This window comes from Zea mays, chromosome 8 (assembly GCF_902167145.1).
Source record: "Zea mays cultivar B73 chromosome 8, Zm-B73-REFERENCE-NAM-5.0, whole genome shotgun sequence".
NCBI classification, from domain to species: domain Eukaryota; kingdom Viridiplantae; phylum Streptophyta; class Magnoliopsida; order Poales; family Poaceae; genus Zea; species Zea mays.
The window spans coordinates 81,434,957-81,462,489 of record NC_050103.1 but is presented as its reverse complement, the minus strand read 5'-3'; the positions used below and the strand labels follow the sequence as shown (position 1 = coordinate 81,462,489).

General features: G+C 46.9%; 1 pseudogene; it reads right to left on the bottom strand.

Annotated features, from left to right (window-relative positions):
• Nucleotides 1-4,732: 4,732 nt before the first annotated feature.
• On the bottom strand, nucleotides 4,733-6,094 carry LOC103635452 (uncharacterized; annotated as a pseudogene).
• Nucleotides 6,095-27,533: the final 21,439 nt, after the last annotated feature.

Below are 27,533 nucleotides of genomic sequence, written 5' to 3'. Positions count from 1 at the left end.
ATTTCAAACTTATACTTTTGTAATCACTCCGATAAACTAATGTAAAATTTTTGTAACCTATAAAATTTGGTAGTAAGATTTCCGCTGCAACAATATTGGTGTGTGTGATTTGTGTTACTTAATCCCGCGGTTCTGGTTGTAAGTGGTTTATCCGATGTCCTTGGAGCAATCGAACGGATCCTGTTAAGTTATCTGGTGCACATGCATAGCAGTCTGAGGGCTTTGAGACAAGGGCAGGTGCATGTGGACCCAATAACTTGGGAGGTTCTGCCACAGAGCACGCGCGACCAGGACGAGGATTGGAGCAAGGACGGCGAGCTGGGGGAAGAGCGAGCAGGAGCCAGGCGCAGAGGCGAACTCCACGACGAGCTCGCGCACAAAATTCAAGTAGAGGAGGGCGCGGTCCGCTGGGAGAAGCGCCGGCCATGGAAACTGAAGGCCAGAGGGAGCTACGCGAGCAGAGCACGACGCAGAGGAGCGCGCAGGCGAGGAAGTTCCAGGGGCTTGATGGCGGCCATGCCACGGACCAGGGGCACGGCTGGAGCAGCCCCACGATGGATTCGCGGCTTGGGGAAAGCGCGCGGCAGGGAAAACTCCAAGCAGAGCGGAGGGGCGCGAGTACAGGGCGCGAGCGGTCGAGCGCCGGCTGCCAGGAAGACGCGAGGAGGAAGAAGCTTGAGAAGATCGCGTGCAGGAGATAAGGATAGGGGCGTGGTGGCTGTAGAAGATGAGCACGAGCATGACTCGCGCAGGAGATAAAGAAAGGCTGAGGCGGTGGGATTTTTGTTTTTCAGAGTTGAGCGGCGCAGGATAACGACTGGAGATAGAGTTGGCTGTAAAAATATCCGAGAAGATATTTCCTCTGCTACAAAAACTTGTATGCATCTATGTTCCCAGATTTGAATCAAAACAAGATGCAAATAGAATAAACCCAAACAATATTGGTTATACTAATATAAACTGGATCTGTCATAGTTTAAAATTAGACACTTTCATCTACTGCTCGAACACTTGATCGATGTGCCCTAGATAATTTATTAGAGAATCAAATCTCAATTATAAATCCTTGGACGCGATTTCGTCGTCAAAACAGCGTGCGGACGGATAAATTGAATCATATTCGCGCGCACGACTTCACTCAGACGACGCGCGATCCCAATTATTTCGCCCCGAAAATTTTAGTCGTCGAGTTCCAATAAATTTGTTCGGAATAAAAATCGTCCAAGTGGGTTGGACTTCCGAACTTTGTATTCGCGCGAGCGATGAATTTAAATAATCACCGGACGCACCGATTTTCGGAACGACTATGTTCCGAACAACACAAAAAATTCGGAAGAGCCCGGACAGATAAAAATTAAAACGACATCGCACTCGCGATAGACGAAACAGATGCGATGTTTGGGTAAAATCGCGATAGGCAAAAATAATTAGACCTTAGTGTTCATCTTATTCACTGATATCACGTGCTTAAATCCGTACTCGTTGCCGAGCGGAATATAAACACCTGGGGTGTTACAGGATGCGAGCCTGCAGGTGGGGCCAGAGTTTGACTGGTGATCGGCTCGCTGCTCCTGCGCACTCGTTGATGCAGTTACTGCCGGCCCGCCTATGATCACGTCGATTGCCATGCCTGTCCCCGCGGCTGACTGGCTCGTGACCTCCGTACTTAATGTCTTTGTTGGGCCATGCGCGGGGTGCCTCGAGTTGCTGCATCAGTTTTGAAAATTTATCTCCTTAGCCTTCTGCGACGAACCCGAGAAGGCACGGTATTGGCACGAGCGGTGGTGCGACTTTCTTGCACCCAGGAACCGGCGCACCGGATGTATGACATGTGGGCCCGGGCCCCCATGCCAGAGGTTGAGCCACCGGTTGCAGCGAAGCTGAGGGGGCGCGCAACCGCGGGGCGGTTGCATGCTCCTTGCGCGGCGGTTCGCCTCCTTGATCGTTGGTTGTGGCGAAGATATAAGGGCGAATAACCGCAGGACGGTTGCACGCTTCTTGCGCGGCGGTTCGCCTTCTTGACCGTTGGCTACGGCAAAGATGGAAGGGCGTATAACCGCAGGGCGGTTGTATGCTCCCTGTGGGACGATTTGCCTTTCTCGCGCTTCGGGCCAGCGCCGGATGTATGACATGTGGGGCCTGGCCCCCATGTCATAGAATGGGAACCCTGACGCACGTCGGGGGAGACCTTGATCGTGACGCTTCGGGGCACGAGCGAGGAAATCTGCCTTTAAAAAGGAGTTCGTCCCTCGGGCAGTAGCCATGCCTCGCTTTTCTTGCATTTACCGCGCCCTTCCGCGTTCCGTGCCTCCGGATGGGGCACGCTGGCGTTCGCTGGAGGGATCCGCGTCAGGGCCACCCCCCAGTGGTCTCACCGCCGGGGAGCTCGCGCTTTTCGTTTCCTGCGCGGTGTTGCTGCCAGCTGTGGCAGAACCTCCCAAGTTATTGGGCCCACATGCACCTGTCCTTGTCTCAAAGACCTCAGACAGCTATGCATGTGCACCAGATAACTTAACAGGATCCGTCCGATTGCCCAAGGACATCGGATAAACCACTTACAACCAGAACCGCGGGATTAAGGGCCTGTTTGGTTCACTACCTCAGTTGCCACACTTTGCCTAACTTTTCTGCCTAAGGTTAGTTATTCAATTCGAACGACTAACCTTAGGCAAAGTGTGGCACATTTAGCCACGAACCAAACAGGCCCTAAGTAACACAAATCACACACACAACATTTTTGCAGCGGAAATCTTATTACCAAATTTTACAGGTTACAAAAATTTTATATTATTTTATCGGAGTGATTACAAAAGTATAAGTTTGAAATATATGCTAGCTCAAGTGATCATCCTCAATAAGAAGATAAAGACGGGGTATACTTATATAAGAAGGCCGAGCCCACCGGCACTTAACACCATCAACAGCAGCACAAAACTATAACCTGAAAAACAACAGGGAATAAAACCCTGAGTATGGAATTACTTAGCAAGACTTACCCGACTAAAGAAAAGACTCTCAAGGATATGCTGGATTTGGGAATCAAGGAGAGGCTTTAGCAAGAATCAACTTAGATACTTTTGGAGAAATAGCTTACTAAAGTGAGTCCTTACTTTCAATATTTTAACGCCAGATTAAATATTAATAGACTCTGTTTGCATCTGGTCTAATTTCACCATCTCATCAATACAACGTCATTTTTATTCATGAGGTTCACATCCTGACTTAGGTTGTAGGGCAGTGACCAAGTCTTCATAACCGCGAAGGTACGGCGATCCGAATCGATTATACTCAGCTGAGGATCTCCGATCACACGACATATGTAGCACTTAACCCTTGCATATGTCAACCCACCACCAGGGTTCTTAAGACCAGATCAGGTTCACGTCAACTGAGAGCACAGATACACCACCGTCCAGCCTCTTGCCACGGAGGGTACACGCTACTCTCGCTGCCGCTCCACTCCCATTGCGTGTTATCTTATTCTGGCCTTAGTCTGCCCGAGGCAAAGCTTACCCATGATGAGGCATGTGACCAGTTAAAGGGTCCTCGATCATCAAGCCTACATACGCATCCAATCCTTAATTAACCTGGGTAGAACATCACCTGTTCCTAGCCCAAGTCCCGATTTAAGTACTTCCATCCTTAGGATTGTTTGTGTTCCTTAGGATAAAAAGAGCATCACAGGGAACTTTGCAGTAAGATCCCACCATGCTCCCAATGAAAATATATTCTTGCAGGTAGAAGCCATCCTTCCTCAGGATAACCCCTGAGCTAGGCAGTATTGCAAAAGACAACCTATATCGACAAGATCTAAGCAGGGCTAAGCATTTTTTTGTAAATCATATTTTGATACTTCACCAGAAGTATCTATAAAGGTATGGATATCAAGGAAGGCAATGCATCAAAGGGTTTCCAAGCAACTCCTATAAACCTAATGCACATTTCACTAGACTTAAAGTGTGCAAAAATTATTTAAAAACACAAGGAAGGGGTTGCATGCACCGGGGCTTGCCTGGAAGAAACACTAGGTTAGTGTTTGTTAGACGACGACTTGGCGAGTATCCTTTGGCTTGGCACTCGTTCAGATTATCCATCTTCCAGTTTGTCCATCAGCATCACCTCGCGAACGGCTCACGCATAGCTACATCTTGTGGTCGACTCAGTTCTGGTTCTCCGCATCGCGTGATTAATTCACGTACCTGAATGAAATGCATTATGCACATGAATGCATATAGACCGGAATATTTCAAACCTAAATAGTACTACGCAATAGCGAATTAAACACCTAGCGGCGAGGCGTTGTACAATTTTGTACGGAAACACTAGTTGTTAATATACGACTACGCGCAATAATTACGCTTCTCGAACCTAACACAAACATCACGAACAACAAACTATACACATGAAATACAATTAGCCTAATCACAACTTATCAGTTAATTAATTAAATTCTAAACTAATCCCTTGCCTTATAAATTATACTACATCTTTATAAGTGATTAAAATATTTTATCATCACACGTGCCTACCAAAATTTTACTCGGTTCACTAATTCAGCTAAGTGACCGGAATAGCGAAATAATTCGCCATAGCTGAATCTGGCTCGATAATTGCAAGAACTGCGAAGTCGACGAGAGTTTCATGACTCACGCAATTTATCGAGCACCTAATGAGCATCGCACTAGCACATTAATTTATTTAACGTTCGAATTATTCTAAACAATTCATCAGCTTACCGTTTCAACAGCTGACACAAATCCGCGAGATCGGTAGCGATTTTCTGATCCAGGCAATTTGTCGAGCGCTTAGGGAATATCGCGCTGCTAGCTTCGTCTTCACCCGATTCTTAGGATTTCTTGCTGACACGCGGAACGACGATTTGAACATGCGGAGACACGAACCATCAGGGAATCACGGCGAGACGGTAACATCACGGCGACGCGCTAGCGCTAAAGGCTGAGCAGAGAACCCAAGTTCGACGGCGAGCAGGGAGACATGTCAAAATCCTGGACGCGACGGCGATTTCACACCGAGGCGACCAACTTCGGATCCGGACAGGCCGAACGCGATAGCAAGCGCGGCACAATCCGAGCAGGGTAGGAAGGAGAGAGATCCGCGCGGCGAGGAGACTCCACATCACAGAGAAAAACAAGGAGCAGGGACTGGGCGCGACATGCTGGAGAAATACCGCGCGCACGGAGCAGAGAATCGCTCGGCTGGGCGCACTGGAGCAGCAGGGTGATTGCCGCGGCATGGAATAGCAAGAAGAAGCGACCGGCGTCGAGGGACACGACCAGCACCATGGGGGCGAGCCGAGGGGGCGCCGAGTGGAGCTGGGACGGCCAGAGCGCGGCTGGGGCAAGCGCAGGGAACGCGCGCGCAGGGGATCGCTCGACTGGGCGCACGACAAAGATTCGATCTGCGGCCAGCGCAGAACACCAGAGAGATGGCGACGTTCAACGTTGAAGACCGAGGGGAGGGCGCGACGCGGCACCAGGGAGAATCTCGGCGAGCAGAGAAGACCAGAGGGAGCTCGGCGAGCATGGCAAGGGCCCGCGGCCAAGGGAAGATGAGCAGGGGCATCCTGGCGAGCTCGCAGCAGGCGCTGGGGCAGGGAAATCGCGACTGGGGAGGGACTCCGAGCAGCGCGCGGTTGGGGAAGATGGAGCAGAGGGCGCGATGGGGAAACTCCACGGCGCGCAGGGAATAAGCCGAACGCGACGAGCTTGGAGAATCCCGAGCGCACCATGGAGACGGAGCTCGGGGAGCCGCCAGGAAGAAGCCGGACCCAGGGGAGGCCGACGCAAGGAGCCGGGGCCAGGTGCCATGAGGGAAGCAAGGGAGAGAGACGACCGTGAGTGCCCACGGCAGGAGGTTGAAGATAACCGAGCACCGGCTGGATAGAAACGAAGGGGATATAAATAGATCGAAAGAGCAGCGGATAGGATAGGGAAGAACAGATATTTTCCCAGATTTTTTTATTTAGATTTTCTTTTCTTCTTTTTTTTACTGAGAATTAGAGATATTTATGAATTGAAGATTTTTAGCGATGAATCATGGATCGAATCAAACGAAATTGATAACAATAAATGGGACACGCTTTGATTTGGTGAATATTTTAGAATCAGATGCATTTGCACCCGTTATTTATATCCAAAGTTTTGGATCGGGGCGAGATGTCGTCGGAACAAATCCGAACGGTGTGAACAACCGTATTTCAGACGGTGTTCAATTTGATTTGAAATCAAATTATTTCATCCGCAGTCGACACCCGATTCCACGTCAACAGATAATTTATGTGGAGAATCGAATCTCAATTATAAATTCTCAGACGCGATTTTCTCGGTTAACGAGTGAAGACAGAATTATTTGCACCGAAAACCTTAGTCGACGAATTCTATTTAATTGGACCGAGATAAATCGTCCGAGTGGGTCGAGCTTTCGAATTCGGATTCGCGCGGCGATGAATTTTAAATAATCATCGGACGCACCGACTTTCGGAACAACGATGTCCCGAACATCACAAAAATTTAGGAAGAGCCTGGACGATTAAAAACAAAAACGACGTCGCACTCGCGACAGATGAAATAGATGCGATATTAAAATCGCGATAGGCGAAGATGTTTAAAATTTTGGCATCCGTTTTATCCATTGATTACGTGCTTACATCCATACTCGTTGTCGAGCGGAATATAAACACCTGGGGTGTTATAGCCCTCCCCCCTTAAAAGAATCTCGTCACGAGATTTGGAGCGAAAGACTTTTAAGAGTAGAGAAGCATGTAACCCATGTCCATATCAGCGGCAACAAAGGCAGTTCCAAGCAAAGACGAGTGTCTCAGAATGTCGTTTCTCTAGTGGACATAACACGCATCGCCTTAGGCTAATTTAGAAATGTCCACCAATAGAGATGATGTCTGCCAGAAGAACACATAAGGTTCCATGTGTGTAGTTTGCTTTTTCTGATGACACTGCACTATCTGAGTCTGTTGAGCGAGCGGTAAATACGCGATTTTACCCAAACAGAATCAGATGCACCATCTTGGGTAAAACACACAGAAGGAGGCTTACCAACAAGTGGTCACTGTAAGTTCATAGCACACGAGACGGGTGTGAATGTCGAATAACATCACAGTTGACCCGTGGCTAGCCAGAAAATCCAAGTCCCTGAAAGGTGATATAGATTCGAGAACATCACCAACGGAGGGATCTGTAAACACTGTCTTTGTAACCAATCCATTTTATTGAGCATTAATCCTGGATCTACTTGATCACACATGCCGGAAAAGCACACGTGAAGCGATCGAGGCATGACTAGAGCGATGATTAGGTGGTTATCAGTCGACTTGACTTAATTCTTGCAAGCTCTTCCTTAGGATGAGTTAAACTAAAGTGAGTTTAGACAATTCGACAAAACGATCTCTAAACTCAACCGTTGTTCACAAAGCAGTACAAGTTAGTAAAACCAACTTGTTGAACTACTTTTGACATTGAGCAGGTCCTCTCAGTACCATCGGTAAGCCAAGGGTTGAGAGTCCACATTTGCAATAGGAGATCATGTATTTGGGTAGAAATTTATTTGGTCCGGTTGTTCATCCGTTTCTTCATGCAAGATGAAGTGACTTAGTTCGGAAATACATGGATTAAATAGGAGAGCGAATGAACAAACTCCTGCATCTCAGCAGCAGGGGAAAGTCAATCTCCAATTTGAGAGCTAATCAGTGGTTTTCCAACACTAAAAAGCTCCAAGGCTTCACCTTTACACAAAGGATGTAAAGGGAACTTGTATGAGTAGTCAATACTAAGATCAAAGAAAAGAGACCACACATAAAAGTGGTATGCCCATTTGATCCAACAGAGATGATAGTTGTTGCTTGGTCACTTAACAAACAACATAGAAATTGTTTCAAGGGAAATGTTTACGGAAGATCACACATCAGTGTAGTTCCATAACGGATCATGACTAGAGACATCGATACCAGCATGTGCCAAGCAGCATAACCTTGTGTGTACATTCACAAGGGGCTCTCAGTTTCGCTGCGGCACCATAAGTCCTTAATCATGACACCATCACCGAACTGGCACCAATAATGAATCTCACGTAGCAAAAACAGATTGTGCTAAGATAACACATTGATATAGTCTCATAATGGATTATGACTACTAACTGTGATACCAGCGCGTGCCAAGTAGCGCATCCATGTGTCGATCATCCACAGGAGGCCCTCGGTTTCGTCGCGGCACCATCGGTTTTAGTCACAACACCATTACCAGACGTAACCAATAAGAAATCTCGTGCCACGCCAATAGATTGAGCAAGGGTAACAATATACAAAGAAACTCTACCTGTCAAAATGGTTACAAGTAGAGAGCCAAATAGATTATGGCCCAATGAAATGAACAAGGCATGGCCAGAACCTAAATTGGTTGGTGAGGGAGTACGATGGGAGACTGCAACTTCAGCCCCAAGCATATTTCTATGTCATCGCAACAATTACAAGGTCAAGGATTGGTATCTGATTAGATACGGAGGAAAATGATGATAAGATCAAATTAGTATGCCTTCGAGAGATATAAGAAAACCAAAGGCATCAAATTCAAGAAATTGATCGGGCATGTCTTTTCTAGGTTGATAAAGCAACATAGCAATCCTTAAGAACATGCGAACTGGATAAGGTACATCAGCTTGCACCAATTGAATAAGGATATGGTTTAGGTTGGAGACATGGCTCGAGATTCTTGTTTCAAGTCCGGGTACACTTTAGGTCCAACAAAGAAATTATCTAGGCATTTATTTTTTTATGTGTTTGGTCATGGAGTGATAACGGAAAAATCAAATTTGGGTCATGGTTCACTAATTAAGAACATGGCCTAGGTTTGGGTTTAGGCAATCAAGTCACCAACCTTCTATCAACGTATCAAGCACAAGAGCAAACACATATAATTCCTAAATAGATTACCTAAATAACGGAGGACAGCTATTCCACCGAAGTTCATAATACTGCATTACACCACATTATTTACAATCACTGGTTACTGGAATAAAGATGAGAAAAGCATCTTGGGTGTATAGGTGACAAACATGATGCAACAATCAGGATGCATGCTCGTCCTATTCGTCCTCACTGATTTTGCCAACATAATGTGGCGATAGCGTTCTATCTCGGTGGCATACTTATGACTCTCACGGTATATTGCTAGTCGTCAGCTACACATACGTTTTCGAGGTTAGTGTACCTGCAGAAAATTCCATCACAGCCCAATTTCCCATGATGCAATTCACACATGACAGTTTATCACAGTTTATACTCCATATATTTCTATATGGAGGCCAGCTCATCATTAAGCATCGAGCCACGCATAGGCACTGCTGTCACACTTTAACCATAGGGCAGCTCATTATGGTAAGTCACCTTCTTACCTGAGCGTAGGTGCGTCGTTACAAGTACATTACACTTCTCAGTATTCCCATGTTTGTATACCCATACACATCCATGGGGTACTGAATTCCCAGAAAAATAATACTCCACATCGCAGCCTTCATATATACATATGTGGAACATGTATATAATCAAGCGCTTTTTACACTCTTCCCTAGACCGACGTTTGTTCGGTCATGCTGTCACATCTCACCTTACCTTGAGCGTCGATCCATTCAAAACTGAATGGCCTCAAAAATAACAATACACATGTATGCAATACCCACCCGGTTGTGGGTTAGTGGTTTTCAAATAAGCCACCTGATAGTCCTTAGTTTAGGGCTTAACAGAGGATGTCGCTAGCATTATAGTTTTTTTAAAACTGTTTTTCAAAACCAAACAATGTGTTTAGTTGAAACTAGGTTTTCTAAAACCAAAACTTTGTTTTAAAAATAAATATGTGATCGTATATACTTAATCCTGCTCCGATACCAGCTGTGGCAGAACCTCCCAAGTTATTGGGCTCACATGCACCTGTCCTTGTCTCAAAGACCTCAGACAGCTATGCATGTGCACCAGATAACTTAACAGGATCCGTCCTATTGCCCAAGGACATCGGATAAACCACTTACAACCAGAACCGCGGGATTAAGTAACACAAATCACACACACAACATTTTTGCAGCGGAAATCTTATTGCCAAATTTTACAGGTTATAAAAATTTTACATTATTTTATCGGAGTGATTACAAAAGTATAAGTTTGAAATATATGCTAGCTCAAGTGATCATCCTCAATAAGAAGATAAAGACAGGGTATACTTATATAAGAAGGCCGAGCCCACCGGCACTTAACACCATCAACAACAGCAGAAAACTATAACCTGAAAAACAACAGGGAATAAAACCTTGAGTATAGAATTACTCAGCAAGACTTACCCAACTAAAAAAAGACTCTCAAGGATATGCTGGATTTGGGAATCAAGGAGAGGCTTTAACAAGAATCAACTTAGATACTTTTGCAGAAATAACTTACTAAAGTGAGTCCTTACTTTCAATATTTTAATGCCAGATTAAATATTAATAGACTCTGTTTGCATCTGGTCTAATTTCACCATCTCATCAATACAACATCATTTTTATTCATGAGGTTCACATCCTGACTTAGGTTGTAGGGCAGTGACCAAGTCTTCATAACCGCGAAGGTACGGCGATCCGAATCGATTATACTCAGCTGAGGATCTCCGATCACACGACATATGTAGCACTTAACCCTGCATATGTCAACCCGCCACCGGGGTTCTTAAGACCAGATCACATTCATGTCAACCGAGAGCACAGATACACCACCGTCCAGCCTCTTGCCATGGAGGGTACACGCTACTCTCGCCGCCGCTCCACTCCCATTGCGTGTTATCTTATTCTGGCCTTAGTCTGCCCGAGGCAAAGCTTACCCATGATGAGGCATGTGACCAGTTAAAGGGTCCTCGATCATCAAGCCTACATACGCATCCAATCCTTAATCAACCTGGGTAGAACCTCACCCGTTCCTAGCCCAAGTCCCGATTTAAGTACTTCCATCCTTAGGATTGTTTGTGTTCCTTAGGATGAAAAGAGCATCACAGGAAACTTTGCAGTAAGATCCCACCATGCTCCCAATGAAAATATATTCTTGCAGGTAGAAGCCATCCTTCCTCAGGATAACCCCTGAGCTAGGCAGTATTGCAAAAGACAACCTATATCCACAAGATCTAAGCAGGGCTAAGCATTTTTTTTGTAAATCATATTTTGATACTTCACGAGAAGTATCTATAAAGGTATGGATATCAAGGAAGGCAATGCATCAAAGGGTTTCCAAGCAACTCCTATAAACCTAATGCACATTTCACTAGCCTTAAAGTGCGCAAAAATTATTTAAAAACACAAGGAAGGAGTTGCATGCACCGGGGCTTGCCTGGAAGAAACACTAGGTTAGTGTTTGTTAGACGAAGACTTGGCGAGTATCCTTTGGCTTCGCACTCGTTCAGATTATCCATCTTCCGGTTTGTCCATCAGCATCACCTCGCGAGCGGCTCACGCGTAGCGACATCTTGTGGTCGACTCAGTTCTGGTTCTCCGCATCGCGTGGTTAATTCACGTACCTGAATGAAATGTATTATGCACATGAATGCATATAGACCGGAATATTTCAAACCTAAATAGTACTATGCAATAGCGAATTAAACACCTAGCGGCGAGGCGTTGTACAATTTTGTACGGAAACACTAGTTGTTAATATACGACTACGCGCAATAATTACGCTTCTCAAACCTAACGCAAACATCACGAACAACAAACTATACACATGAAATACAATTAGCCTAATCACAACTTATCAGTTAATTAATTAAATTCTGAACTAATCCATTACCTTATAAATTATACTACATCTTTATAAGTGATTAAAATATTTTATCATCACACGTGCCTACCAAAATTTTACTCGGTTCACTAATTCAGCTAAGTGACCGGAATAGCGAAATAATTCGTCATAGCTGAATCTGGCTCGATAATCGTAAGAACTGCGAAGTCGACGAGAGTTTCGTGACTCACGCAATTTATCGAGCACCTAATGAGCATCGCACTAGCACATTAATTTATTTAACGTTCGAATTATTCTAAATAATTCATCAACTTACCATTTCAACAGTTGACACGAATCCGCGAGATCGGTAGCGATTTTCCGATCCAGGCAATTTGTCGAGCGCTTAGGGAATATCACGCTGCTAGCTTCGTCTTCACCCGATTCTTATGATTTCTTGCTGACGCGCGGAACGGCGATTTGAACATGCGGAGACACGAACCATCAGGGAATCACGGCGAGACGGTAACATCACGGCGACGCGCTAGCGCTAAAGGATGAGCAGAGAACCCAAGTTCGACGGCGAGTAGGGAGACTGTCAAAATCCCAGACACGACGGCGATTTCACACCGAGACGACCAACTTCGGATCCGGAGCAGGCCGAACACGACAGCAAGCGCGGCACAATCTGAGCAGGGACTCCACATCACAGAGAAAAACAAGGAGCAGGGACTGGGCGCGGCATGCTGGAGAAATACCGCGCGCACGGAGCAGAGAATCGCTCGGCTGGGCGCACTGGAGCAGCAGGGCGATTGCCGCGGCATGGAATAGCAAGAAGAAGCGACCGGCGCCGAGGGACACGACCAGCAGCATTGGGCCGAGCCGAGGGGGCGCCGAGTGGAGCTGGGACGGCCAGAGCGCGGCTGGGGCAAGCGCAGGGAACGCGCGCGAAGGGGATCGCTCGACTGGGCGCACGGCAAAGCTTCGATCTGCGGCCAGCGCAGAACACCAGAGAGATGGCGGTGTTCAACGTTGAAGACCGAGGGGAGGGCGCGACGCGGCACCAGGGAGAATCTCGGCGAGCAGAGAAGACCAGAGGGAGCTCGGCGAGCATGGCAAGGGCCCGCGGCCAAGGGAAGATGAGCAGGGGCATCCTGGCGAGCTCGCAGCAGGCGCTGGGGCAGGGAAATCGCGACTGGGGAGGGACTCCGAGCAGCGCGCGGTTGGGGAAGATGGAGCAGAGGGCGCGACGGGGAAACTCCACGGCGCGCAGGGAATAAGCCGAACGCGACGAGCTTGGAGAATCCCGAGCGCGCCATGGAGACGGAGCTCGGGGAGCCGCCAGGAAGAAGCCGGACCCAGGGGAGGCCGACGCAAGGAGCCGAGGCCAGGTGCCATGAGGGAAGCAAGGGAGAGAGACGGCCGTGAGTGCCCACGGCAGGAGGTTGAAGATAACCGAGCACCGGCTGGATAGAAACGAAGGGGATATAAATAGATAGAAAGAGCGGTGGACAGGATAGGGAAGAACAGATATTTTCACAGATTTTTTTATTTAGATTTTCTTTTCTTCTTTTTTTACCGAGAATTAGAGATATTTTTGAATTGAAGATTTTTAGCGATGAATCATGGATCGAATCAAACGAAATTGATAACGATAAATGGGACACGCTTTGATTTGGTGAATATTTTAGAATCAGATGCATTTTTACCTGTTATTTATATCCAAAGTTTTGGATCGGGGTGAGATGTCGTCGGAACAAATCCGAACGGTGTGAACAACCGAATTTCAGACGGTGTTCAATTTGATTTGGAATCAAATTATTTCATCCGCAGTCGACACCCGATTCCACGTCAACAGATAATTTATGTGGAGAATCGAATCTCAATTATAAATTCTCATACACGATTTTCTTGGTTAACGAGTGAAGACAGAATTATTTGCGCCGAAAACCTTAGTCGACGAATTCTATTTAATTGGACCGAGATAAATCGTCCGAGTGGGTCGAGCTTTCGAATTCGGATTCGCGCGGGGATGAATTTTAAATAATCACCGGACGCACCGACTTTCAGAACAACGATGTCCCGAACATCACGAAAATTTAGGAAGAGCCTGGACGATTAAAAACAAAAACGACGTCGCACTCGCGACAGATGAAATAGATGCGATATTAAAATCGCGATAGGCGAAGATGTTTAAAATTTTGGCATCTGTTTTATCCATTGATTACGTGCTTACATCCATACTCGTTGTCGAGCGGAATATAAACACCTGGGGTGTTACACCAATCTTGTCTTCTTCTTGCTGCTGTTGGAGGAGCGCGACCTCGCGGGGGTTGACGCTCTTCTGCCATCGTTCGGCTTCAATGATTTTCATCATGCAACCCGGCTGCAATCTCCCACCAGTGGTCATCTAGAAGGATGACCACCAGCCTTGTGGTGGAGAGAAGCGAGCCGGGCTGCGGCCTCCCCCTGCCCTCAGCTTCAAGGATGTTCATCATCCTCGCTGGGGTGGAAGGCGAGCCGAGTTGGGGTCCTGCCTTCCGCATGGGCTGGCGACCCGCTTCTTCCTCCAGCATTCGAGGGAGAAGGGCGTTCACCAGCCTTGCGGAGGAGGCGAACTTCAGCTACGCGGGGCCGGCCAGCTGCAGGCGCCGTCAGCTGCCGCGTGTCTGGCTCCTTGGCTTGGATGGCCTCGGTGCCGCCTCTGACACTGTCTCCTGCCGCTTGGTCGGGGCGTGGCTGTCCGTCCACCACACGGGCGACGGTCGCGCCGTGCGCAGGTCCGCCACATCTATGGCGTCTCCCGCGCCGCCGGCCGCACTGGTCCGACGCCGTCCGGGGGGTCGTACAAGGCGTCGTACGCCATGGGGGTGGCGGCCGCGTTCTTGGATGGTCTTGTCCTCACTCCCGTAGGAGGACGGGAGCGAGGACCTCTTCACGCGCGCTGAGGCGGCCGCCGTCGCTGGTAAGCCACCGACGCGGAGGTGGCTGCTGTCGTTGGTGCTGAGGTGGTCGTCGCCGCTGGTGAGGCTACCCACTGCAGAGGTGGTTGCCTCCGTTGGTGAGACCATCAGTGCCACCTGCCGCCGAGCCTCCAACTCTTTGGCTTTAATGGCCTCGTTGTCGCCCCCCATAGGAGGACGGGGGCAAGGACCTCTTCGCAATGGCGCACGCATTGAGGTGGCCATCACCGTTGTTACGCCGTCTTGGGGGATTCCGCAAGGCTAGTGGCCGCGGGCTTTCCAGCTTGACTCCGCTGGCGTCTGGTAGCTTATACCTGCAGAGTAGAGATGGAACTAGGATTCCGCTTGAGGGTGGATGTAATACTTTTGCTTTTTGTAAGGTACTTTTGAGTACTATTTATCAAGTAGTATTAGCACTTATATGTGTACCACTTGTCCCTGTTGCGTGTGGTGTAACTGACTCTTCCTTGGTACCTGGCCCCCCTGGGATGTAGGCTCGATTTGTCGAGGCTGCAGACCAGCATACCTAAGAAAGAGTTTGGCGGTGGCCCCTAGGTGGTAGCCTCGATTGGGACCTGGGCCTGCACACAGCTTCGGCTAGGGAGCGTTAGTAGTACACCCACAGGACCCGTCATCTGACACTAGCCATCCTTTGATACATGCTCGGGACCTGCAAGGTCTAGTCTGGGAGGCCAAGTTGTGAGTCCGGACCCTTGGATGGTGGTTCTAGGTACTAGGACACTTGTTGCAGAGTGGTGGAGTGTGCAGGCCCACGGTACGGAACCAGGCTGAGCGGCTACACGGGCTCTAGACCACCCTAGGAGACAAATGCCCATTCTCTAGTTTCGGACCCCAGGTTGCCGGACCCACAGGACTTATAGCTCCGAATACTAGGTACCTGTCATGGAGTGGTGGAGTGTGTGGGATTTCGGGTACGGAACCAGGCTAAGCGGCCACACAGGCCCCGGACCACCCCATGGAACGGGGTCCCGTTCTCTAGAGCCGGCTCCCAGGCTGTCGCGCCCTCCTGCTTTCGCAGAGAGGTCCTATACTGCAAACCTGGCTGTTTAATTCGGAAGTCATTATGTCTGATGGAAAGGGAACTATTCGGGTGGGTTAGACAAAATAATATCTGAAAAACTGCAGGGCAGTACCATGGAGCAGTAAGATGAATCTATCATAGGGGCACATCTGATGGGGTAATTCTTTCCTTTATAACTCATCATGCATGGGTGCGGACCAACAGGCCAGGTTTATGGGGACGGACCTCACCGGGTAGGTGTACACGTATGTGTTACCTAGTTACAAAAGGGAAACAAATTCGACCCCTCAGACTTGCTCCTATGGATAGAACTTACAGAGATGATCCAGCACCAAGGGAGGCACTCCTTTAGTCATAGCTAGACGGTCACCCTCGGGTCGGCGTATTCCCGTTACCTTGAAGGGTCCTTCCCAGCTGGGGGAGAGTTGCGGAGCCCTTCTTGGTTTGGTACTTGCCGTAGGGCTAGGTCCCGACCCTGGGTTCCCATCCGCGTTTGACGAGGGAGCCCTCGTCTTCGGCTGTGGCTTTTTCTGCATGATCCTATCGGAAGTCTGGGCCCGTGGGGAGTCTAGAAGGGTTTCCGGGGGAAGGCAGGCTTCGGCCCCGTAGACTGGGGGCACGGGGTCCCTCTGGGGGTCCGTCTAGTTGTCTCCACCGGAGTAGGAGCCTCCGGTGAAGACATCCTTCAGGTCCCCCTCAGGTGACTGATACCTGAGGTCCCGTTCAGTTGCGGCCACCTCGCAGTCGTCGACCTTTTCTTTGCCAGGCCGGCGACGAGGTGGGGAGCCATCCTTGGAGGACTACTCGCGCCGTTTGTTGACACGTTTCGCGAGATCAATGATCTTGCAACACTCCGCGGCGCTGTGGCGACCGTTGGGGTGCACAGGGCATGGGCCGCTGTTACCCTTCTGTGGCCGTGGGTGCTTGTTGCGATCGCCCCGGCCCCCGGTCGCGGCTGCAACGACCAGAGCGGTGGACCGTGGCTTCTGGTAGTCGCAGTCCTTCTTCTTTTTCTTCTTACCGTCTCGATGGACGGCACCCGAGCCACCCGACTAGGCAGCTCTGGTTTGTGGGCCGAGTGCCATGCGCGGCCCTCGGCGGCTCTGGCGTATTTGTCGGCCAGAGCGAAGAGTGTGGGTACAGTCTCCACGTCATGCATGGCCAACTTCTCCAACATTTTCTCATCACGTACTCCCTGGCGGAAGGCCGTGATGATAGAAGCATCGGAAATGCGAGGTATAGTACCTCGCACCTTGGTGAAGCGGGAGATGAACGTCCGGAGAGTCTCCCCAGGCTCCTGCCTCACCGCATGGAGGTGGGCCTCCACACCGTGCTGCTGGTAAGCACTGGCAAAGTTCGCAACAAACCGCGCGCATAGCTCTTCCTAGGAGTAGATTGACCCTGGGGCGAGGTTCATGAGCCAGGTTCGGGCAGGTCCAGACAAGGCGACATGAAATTATGTTGCCATCACAGCGGTGTTTCCACCTGCTGCCGTGATGGCGCTGACGTACACCTGCAGGAACTCCGACGGGTTTGACGTTCCATCGTATTTTTCCGGCAGGTGTGGCCGGAACTTAGGTCGCCACGACGCCGCGCGGAGATGATCCGCGAGAGTGGTGCAGCCCACGCTGGCCAAGGGGACACCCACTTGGGACCGGGTGCCCATTGGTGTCTACGGTGCTGCTGCAACGAAGTCTTGATCGAGGTTGCGGCCCTCGATGTTTTGGCGGCGCTCGCGTGCCCTCTCCAAAGAGAACCGGGCATCCTCTCCCGCACGCCTACGGTCGAGTTCTGCTCGAAGGTCGTTGGTCTGTATGCACCTCACTGAGGGTGAGCGCATAGACGTCGACGCCTCATGTTGGCGCCAGGATGACCGAGGCCTCGATCTGGTCGAGGTAGAATGTGCCATGCCGAGCAGTCGGTCGACGTCATCCCGCCATTGCTTCATGGCCCCTGGTGAGGCCGTGGAGCTTGGAGGGTGTCGCAACAACTCCCTGGCTGCTGACAACGCTCCCGGAGTCGCCCTCGACGGAGTCTGGGATGTCTGTGCAGCTGTATGTTGTCGTGTGGCATGCACAGCAGCAGTGCCCGGTACAGGGCGGTTGGGAACCAGTGGTGTGTAAGAAGCAGCTTCTTCCTCCACCACAAAATCCATCAAAGTCTTGGCGCGGTGCTCAATGATTTGCACCATCATGCTGAGCGAGAAAACAAGCAAAAACCTAATGCCTCGCCCCCTACCTGTCGCGCCAAATGTCAGAGAGGAAATCTTCGGCCGGGTGGCGGAGTGCACCCGCCCTAAATCCTAAGATGAGGAGGGGCCTAAGCGTTTTGCTTGTTAGTTGGAAAATGGGAAGAACACAAGAGCACACAAGGATTTAGAGTGGTTCGGGCCGCCGGAGTGTAATACCCTACTCCACTGTGTGATGTATTGCTTGAGGGTTTGAGTTGTCTTGAATCACTTGGGTCTAAGTCCCTTGTAATGTCGTATGCCTCCCCTTTTATAGTTGAAGGGGGCATGCACAAAGGTATTGAGCCCCGACATATGGGCCCAGGGACAATCGGATATAGCACTTGTAGTTACAAATGTTTGCCGCTGGAGCAATCTTCTCGCGCCCTGACATCCGAGATCTGCGTATCCTCGGCGTGCAGGGGAAGCTTCTCGTATAAGGGATGGTGAGCACAATGCGCCGCATGGCACGGCCGCACTGTTTGACAACAGACTGGACAGGCGCGTCGTCTGCAGGGTGACCCTAACTCCGTCTGCCAGCGGAATAGACAGGATGCAATAAATGTCGTGGGGGGCACATCGCCTATCAGGAGGACGGACAGGCGGTGCGTCTTCTCCGCAATAAATGCAGAGATCGCGTGGCCCAGAGCACTTACGTCATGCACCACCCGCTGGCCTACGTCATGGGGAATAAGCCACGTGGCAGTATTAGACCCTTGACCGAGTGGGGAGCGGAGGCGCTCCGGATAGAGCCTGGACACGTGTCAACACCGGACCCATGCCTAAGTCACGGCACTTCCTCTCCTGGGACCTTATTACGGGTGGTCCAGAGCTCACTTGGTGGGGTCCGAACCCTATCCAATGGCTCTGGGCTGCTTTACTTTGGGGGTCCGGGTGGCGCGTACGGGGGTCTCGTGCCTTCTGGGTCCGACGACATTGTCTCCGAGAACGCCACCTTAACTGCTCACGAGATACCCCTGGGGTTGTTCTCCGCGTGGTTAAGGGTAGCTGCGCAGGCATCATGCCTTTATGCTGCAGTAAGGGGTACCCCTAATCTAGGGTACCGACACACTGTATTTACATGATGTTGTAGTGGCCTAATAAAACTTAATATGTTCATGCATTCATAGAAAATAATTAATTTTAGATTTAACTTGCCCTCACATGCTTTATTGCATTAACAATTTGTTCTTTTTGTTGTAATTAATATATAAAACCTAAGCATGTGAAATATATACAGTAGTCATGATTTGTTATTACCTATACCTCATAAAAATCTCAGCCTCAAATTATATAGTCTCATATGGTGCTAAAATAAAACCCATTATATAATTATAAGAGGAGTTAAGGGAAGGATTAGGACTAAACAAATCATGCATGCTTCTTAAAATGCCCGTCTTATGATGAACACATATGGTTAGTATTATTGAATCAAGTCGATGTTGGATGATGGTAACATTCATGAGGAAAGTAGGTGTCCGAAATTAGCATAGTAAAGCTTAGGTTTAAGTTGCAAGCGATGCGGTGAATGTTTTGGTAAAGATATATGTGAAATATAGATGAGTCGTTCTATGTATGAAGCGATGCAGGGAATGTTTGGTAAAGATTTATGTGAAACGTGGATGAGTTATTCTATGTATGCGGTATGTAGTGTAGTGATGGTATGAAAAATAGGTTAGAATGCAATCGACTAGTTGATGAGTTTGGTTAGAATTGTTTTATTAATGTGGATTGTATGGTGAAGTGATGACATGACTCTGTAGCCATTATGCCACCTATTGTGTGACTATGGTTGAATGTTAAAAAAATAGAGAAGCATAAGTGAATAAATCTTGTGTTGGTAAAATATACTTCATGAATGATGATGTCCATATTACTCATATTGTCTTCTTAGACCATTTGCATTTAGCATATATGCAGTTTAGGTCTTTTGCTCTAAAGGTATAGTGATAGAATTGTATCATGTCTAGTAATACTCTACTTAATAAACTAAAGAATGTGGCATTCCTCTCTGGTTCATATATCAATGGAAATTATATCAGATTTGGTAAAATTAGTAGTGCAAAGAATATGTTTAGTTCTAGTATTTCATTGATAAAAATTATTAATGTTGCTATTTATGTTCCTAACATATGGTAATATGAATGCCTTGTTATATTAGGTGGTTGTCAGCTCTAATTTATGATAAGTTGTTAAAATATTCGAAGTGTCGAACACATGATAATTATAGAAGATAAGTTAAATCAAAATACTTGTTCTTGGACTGCACGTACAATTTTTTGTGTGATTAATCTAGTAAAGTAATGTGTGTTTTCTGTTGACATGTACTATACAAAAGTTGTAGTTAACTTATATTTTTAGCTCGTCCTAAAATTTCATGAGCTAAGGATTAATGGTTTAGAAGTTATGCTTTTCACAAGTCCAGCACCCGAATAATTATGTATAGATTTCGAAGGTTGCATTGTTTGCTTAATTTAAGTATATAATTAATTCATGTTGATCATAAGAAAGTCATATATAACTTCCTTATCTTGTTTATGTTAACATTTCATAACCATAGACCTCATAGTTTGAGAGTTATGAATTTTACAAAATGATTGTTGTGTTCTGTCCACTCTCTCGACAGATTTCAAAGACTGTATTGTTTGGGTTGATTAAACTTGGAATCACTTCTTCATGATTATAGAAGTTGTGTGGTACTTTTGTTAAGATTTCCAAATTGCATAAAATCAACGCTTTTGGTGGTCTAGATCTCCAGTTATAGGTGTTTGAAGTAAGAAGATAGAATCTGTCCAAGTCTGGACAGAGGTGTCTAAATTGTATTGTTTGACCTTGTTAAATGTTGAACCATCTTAAGATGGTAATAAGAAGGTTATAGACAGTGTAATAAACTTCCTATAAAACTAAGAACTATTTTATTTGATGTCTAGGAGACGAGATATGTTTCTCTAAAGTCCATATCAATCTATTGTCCTGGTTGGCATAAGTGTGATGCTTGGTGTGTTTTTGCCTTCATAGCTCTTGAAATTCGATTTGAGTAATAATACCAAAATTTGTGTATGGTTTGTTATGCTTTCTATAAAGTCATAGATCACTCTTTTTGGTTGAATATATTTAAAGTTATGATTAAAACATATAACTGTTGTACTGTTGTCCAAGCATGTTTGTTTTGAATCGATTGCTTTACTTGCTTGGGTCGTGATTGAGCATGATTGATAGTGTTATCTCATGATCCATATAATAGTAGCTTATATAATTGGCAATATATAAGTAACTAGTGTGTGTCTCCCTAAGTAGTAAATAAAAATGTTGGAGTCTAGAAAGTAGTTAGCTTCAATCAACCTTAATTTAGCAAGTGTCGTTATATGGACAAGAAACCCAATTAATGATATATTGTCACACCCGGATTTAAGGGACAAAGTCGAGTGTGTCTCATATGTGCGCCAAAGAAGATGAACACACATAATAACAGAGTGTATAGAAATAAATGTCACAATATTATAAAAGTATTTATTACATAGCGGAAGTCTTATGAAAATAAAAGATAAATATAAAGCGAACTAATATCCATCCTTGGCACCATAAAGTCGACTGGAAGACACCACCTAGATCAAATCGTACTCCTTGTTGTACGGCTCCTCCTGGACGACCTGTTCTTCTCCTGTGGGGGTTTATATATCGCAAGTGTGAGCTCACAAAAGATCATAGCTCAACAAGTCATGGGGAATAATGTGCATGAACTCACCAAAAGTGGGAGTTCATGTGATGTGTAAGGCTGATCAATAATAGGGGTTAAAGCTGAGCATTGCTTTTAATAAGTTGGTCAAATTTTATTAGTAGTTACTAAATGTAAGTATATACCAAACCATAATAATAATAGAATAAAATTAGTAGTAAATCCCATGCAATGCAAATGACAAATTGAATTTAGTTTCATAGTTTAATCATGCGAGAGTCCTGAGCTACTCATGATCGTGAGCATGGCTAGTATACCAGTTTTACACTCTGCAGAGGTTGTACCCTATACCCACAAGTCATATTACCCATCTGCCAAGGGGTCATGAATCCCATACACCTCTACCAAGGAAGCGAGGCAGGGTAACGCTATGAGGCATTTACAAAGTTCCATTAGCTTTAGAAAATCCGCTACAGTTTCTAGGAAGAGCAATGTAAGAATCCCCCGTCTGACCGCCATCACAGCAAAATCAACCCGGGAACCTCCCTACATGCCTACTCCCCTACTGCCCTTGCCCCTATCGGGTAAGGTAGTCCTCCACTAGCTTTCCTAGTTAGTCAGCCAAGGACGTCCCATTCCACCCTTGTGGTGGCACGTGTTTCTCAAGTTAAGCTCCATGTTCCAATTAAAAATAATGATCTTGACATGAATAATAAATAAAATAACAGTATAATTAGAACATGAACATAATGTAATATTAAACCCAAAACCATATAGAGCAATAGCAAAAACTACCCAAATAATTCAGGGGTAAACAAGGTAACAAGATAAGCAGACTAGGGTGACCTATTTGGTCCCATCAAAATTATACCAATGCATGAATAAATAATTATAAAGAACATTATTGGGTAATAGAAGTGGTCAAGAGCACAACTTGCCTTCAATGAGCTCCTGCTCAGTAACTTCTACCTGCTAAACACCGGGATCCTTTGCCACTAGCTCTTCTACTCGTCACAATACAAACAAGCATAGTGCAAAGGAGACATTAACATCACACTAAACATGTATCCAAAATACATATTAATAATCTACACATTAAAATAAGATCATAGGAAAAAATCATTAAATTTAGAGTTATGGATTTTAAGTTCTGAATTTCTAAAGATTTATGCGCTTGGTACAAGATTAATTAAGAGATCAGTTTTAATACAATTTTCATGTCAAAACAGTGGCACTAAGTGATAAACAATATTATTACAAAAATATAGGAACTAGAATGGACTAAAAAGGAGTTAAAATGAATTTTATATGAATTTTACAAGTTTCAAGAATTATTTTTGTAACAAAAATCAGTTTCTATAATTAATTCTCTAATTTCTATGATTTCTGGACTGCGCGCCAATTAAATAGAAATACAGGGCCACTGCGCAAGATTCACTAGACTCAGCGAACAGTGGATAGGGACGGTGGGTTGATTTCCTAAAATTCAGGGGCTACTTTGAATATTTACCTGGCCGAAACGGTATGACCCATTCACGACCGCGCGATTGCACATGGACGGTGCGAATTATATTAGTCTCTCCGCGAATCGGTATGGGTCCACGACCATCGGATCAGAGATCAGCGGACCCGGTATAAAATACTCCCGATTGAATCTCATGCGCCAAACCCGAATCGAATGATCCACGGCTTTCCCCCCAACCGGTAAGCATGATCTAATCTAAGCCGTCCAAAGGAGGATCAACGGCTAGGGTCATTTCCCCCCCTCTGACGTGGAAAGGTGGCGGCGCGCGCCGATCCCACGGCGGTGGACATTGCCGGAGTCAGGTCATCGGCGATCCAGCATGTTAGGCTAGAGGAAAGTTAACCCAACATGTAGCTAGTACCCTACTGAGTTTGGCCGGAGCAATATTAATCGTCGTTAGGGCACCAAAGCGCCATGACCATGCGACCAGCGGTCCGAGGGTAGCGCAGCAACTCCGGCGACGCATTACTTTGGCTAAACGAACTTGCGAGCTACGATTCTTGGTTCTACGCATTCTAGGGAACATAGATAGTATCAGAGTGGTTTCTCACCTGCGCTCAAGTCGTGGTGTGGCCGTTTCACGAAGCGGTGGATCCCGTGGCGGAGATGGGCTCCGGTGAGCAATTAGTCGCACACGAGGCGATGGCAGCCATCCGTGGTACTCAAATTGACTTCAACGACTCCTGGAAATGGCCAACCACGCTTCCACTGCGTTGATTCGCTGAGGAACCGGGGAAAGACTGGCGCTGTGATCTCTCTTCCTCATGGCGGTGAATTTGGTCTGCGTGGTGGCTGGAAGAAGGGGGCAAAAAGGGTGAGCATGAGGAGGGATTGGGTCTGCTTTTGAAGTTCGGGCGGTGTGGAATCATGGTCGCGAGGATCTCGCGCAGCGCAACAACCCTTGCCGCCTCACCGTCGCAAAGCCCACCGTTGGACGCGATCGTGCTGTTGAGGACAACGTGGGGAAGGGACTGACAACAAGGGCCCACAGCCAGAGTAACGCTGTCGGGTACCGTAATTAGGGGTACCCCCAACACTCCTAAACACGGCTGGTAACCACCATCAGCACAAACCGCAAAGACTGATGGGTGCGGTTCAGGTCAAGGCCTCGTCTACCAAGGGACGCAATCTCGCCTCGCTCGAGCCCGGCCTCGGGCGGGAACAGTAGCCCCGGACGAATTCACGCCTCGCCCGAGGGACTCCTCAGGCGGTGGGCGCACCCTCGACTCGCCCGAAGCCCAGCTCGGGCAGGCTTCGTTGTGAAGCAACCTTGGCCAAATCGCCTGTAGCATCCCAAAAATTCAAATTCTGAAATTTTCTCAAACTCGCCCTAAATTCAAAATGAATTTCAAATTTCATTTCAAAATGTTTGTTTGCGAGTTGATATCAACAAATAAATTATAGTGGTCTATATTCTCTCTAAAATCCTCCTCAAAATATCCTACAAATATTTCTCCAGTGATCCCCCTCAAATTGTTTACAGAAATACTGCCCAGATATTTCCCTAGTGATCCTCTTCAAGTTCTTTCCAGAAATACTGCCAAAATATTCCACCGATGTATCTCCGGATATTTTCCTCTTGAGAAATACCTTCAGAATCATTTTTCAAGACCCTACAAATATTTTCTTCATAACTTTCCTCATGCCCATACATATACGTATGCCTCCAGTGTCATACGGTGAGCTCTACAAGCTAATTACACTTATACAAGACAAATACATGCTAACCTCCCACTAATCCTCTCATCCTCCCACTAATCCTCTCATCCCTCCCCCTAATCCCTCCACCATGGCTATAAATAGAGGGGCAAGGGCCTCCTCTCATCCCACCCCAAGCCATTTTATGGCAACTCTCTCCCCCCCCACACACACCCACTCCATGTTCCACACAAGCACACACTAGCACAAGGATCGTTCGATCGTTCTTCGATCGTTCGTCCCCTGTTCTTAGTTTATTCGTTTGTTCGTCCGATCGTTCGATCGTTCGTCTGATCGTTCATGGTTCGTTCGTCCGTTCGTCCGATCGTTCAATCGTTCGTCCGTTCGTTCGTCCAAATAATCTTTTTCCTACCGTTATGCTGCCGAAATTCTGATCGTTCGTTCATTCGATCATTCGATCGTTCATCGTTCGTTCATAGTTCCTATTCATCGTTCATTCATAGTCCCTATTCATCGTTCTTCCAGATAATCTTTGTCTTGCCGTTGAGCTGCCGAAATTCCGATCGTTCGTTCGTTCGATCATTCGATCGTTCATCGTTCGTTCATAGTCCCTATTCATCGATTCATCGTTCGTTCATAGTCCCTATTCATCGTTCTTCCAGATAATCTTTGTCCTGCCGTTATGCTGCCGAAATTCCGATCGTTCGTTCGTACGATCATTCGATCATTCGTCCGTTCGTTCGTCCAAATAATCTTTTCCTGCCGTTATGCTGCCGAAATTCCGATCGTTCGTTCGTCCGATCATTCGATCGTTCGTCCGTTCGTTCATAGTTCCTATTCATCGTTCATTCATACGACTATTCACTATCACTATTCACCATTACTATTCACCATTACTATCCATCGTTACTATTCACATACACTATTCATCATCGTTACTATTTATCATTACTATTCATCATCGTTACTATTCATCGATGATATCTATAATTTCTTTTCCATCGCCACTATTCATCGTTACTAATCATCGTTACTATTCATCGGTCATCTAGTCATCCCAAATTTCAACTACTCGTACATCATGTTGTCCAGTCCACCTAAGACTAGCCAGACCCATATTCCAGTCATACGAACTCCGGTGACTGTGATTTTTCTTCCAGTAGGGAACTTCCCATCTGGTCACCCATCCCAGGTTTCTCCAAGTTGAGCACGCTTAACTTTGAGAATCCTTCGAACCAGGCTCCCAAACTCAGATTCCAATAAATCTCGTTTCTAAATTCTTATCAAACTATTCCCTACCCAACCATGTCATCCCTTAAGCATGGTCCATATTCCAGAAAACTCCCAAAATACTCTTGTCCCACATTCTGCCTATAACTCTCCTGATCATACTAAGTCAGACGATTCATTCGTCACTATTCTCGCCAACAGTAAACTTTACTGTGCTACACCACATACACTCAGCTATAAATACACCCAGCTACCCTCTCCCTCTCCACACACACTCAACACCCTCAACCAAGGCAAACACACCACCCACTCAGTTACTCTGCTCTACCGGCTACACGCATAGTGTCGCTTCGCCTCCAGTCCACCCTCCTGGTAAGCACCTCTGCGCCACCACTAGTAGTATCTCAACACCACATGACACATTCTACTCAAGACTCTACCCATCCATGTATCGCTATTTTGACCACTATACTAAATATTTGTTGGTATACTTGCTGGTTTGTATGTTTGCTTGTTCATGTTGCATAGTTATCGGAGCGTTCGTGCCGTCTCGTGGAGGCCAGATCTGCAAGTCTACACCAGGCGGTGGAGCCAGAAGCCAGTTCCGCGAGCTCCCCTTCCCCCTTCGCCGAATAAGCACGGCAAGCTCACTGGATCCCTTTGATGCATAAATTACCTATGTTTTACAACCACAACCCTCGGCCTGTTATTTTATGCATGATATGATTTTAAGACAAGTTATTATGGCCACCCAGCCGCTTGCTGCAATCAATCCCAGGGTTATGAAGTTGCATAGTCATCTTCTCTACCTGTACTCTTTAATAGTACAACCACTCGAGACTGTGTGGGCAGTCACTTAATCTGAACTCGTACGGTCCAACCCCAGGGTTATGAAGGCTGGGGAGCACCGGGAGGATAAGGAGCGGGAAAGTTTTGTCCGGTTTGGACATGGTGGTGGCCTGACTCCTTCCGGATAACCGTTAAGGTTAGGACGTGCGGGGAAAGAAAGAGAGTCGGATTCGGATCTCATTGATCATGAGATCGCAGAGCCGGACTAGTGGGTAAAGTGTACACCTCTGCGCAGAGTTTGAAAACCTATTCGAATAGTCTGTGTCCACAGGAATGGACGAGTCTGGTATGGTATGGCAATTAATGTTTTGTTTTAAAAAAGGGGATGCGTTTGAGAAAAGTGGTTTTTAAAAAAAGGTTCGGCGGTTGAGCCATGAGCTATGGTGGACGAGAAGTCCAGTAGCTGTTTTTGAAAAGGAAAACCAGTGGGAAACTGCTGAGATACCTGGATGGTTTAGACCAGGGGATTTTGTTCTAATATTGAAAAACTTCCTGCTCCTTTTGGAGAGGATGCACTTTGCAAAATACAAAATGTTTTTCAAAACAACCCTGCATAAAATATTGCTGTTTCTGCAAAATATCCTGAGCTCCACATATTCCATGC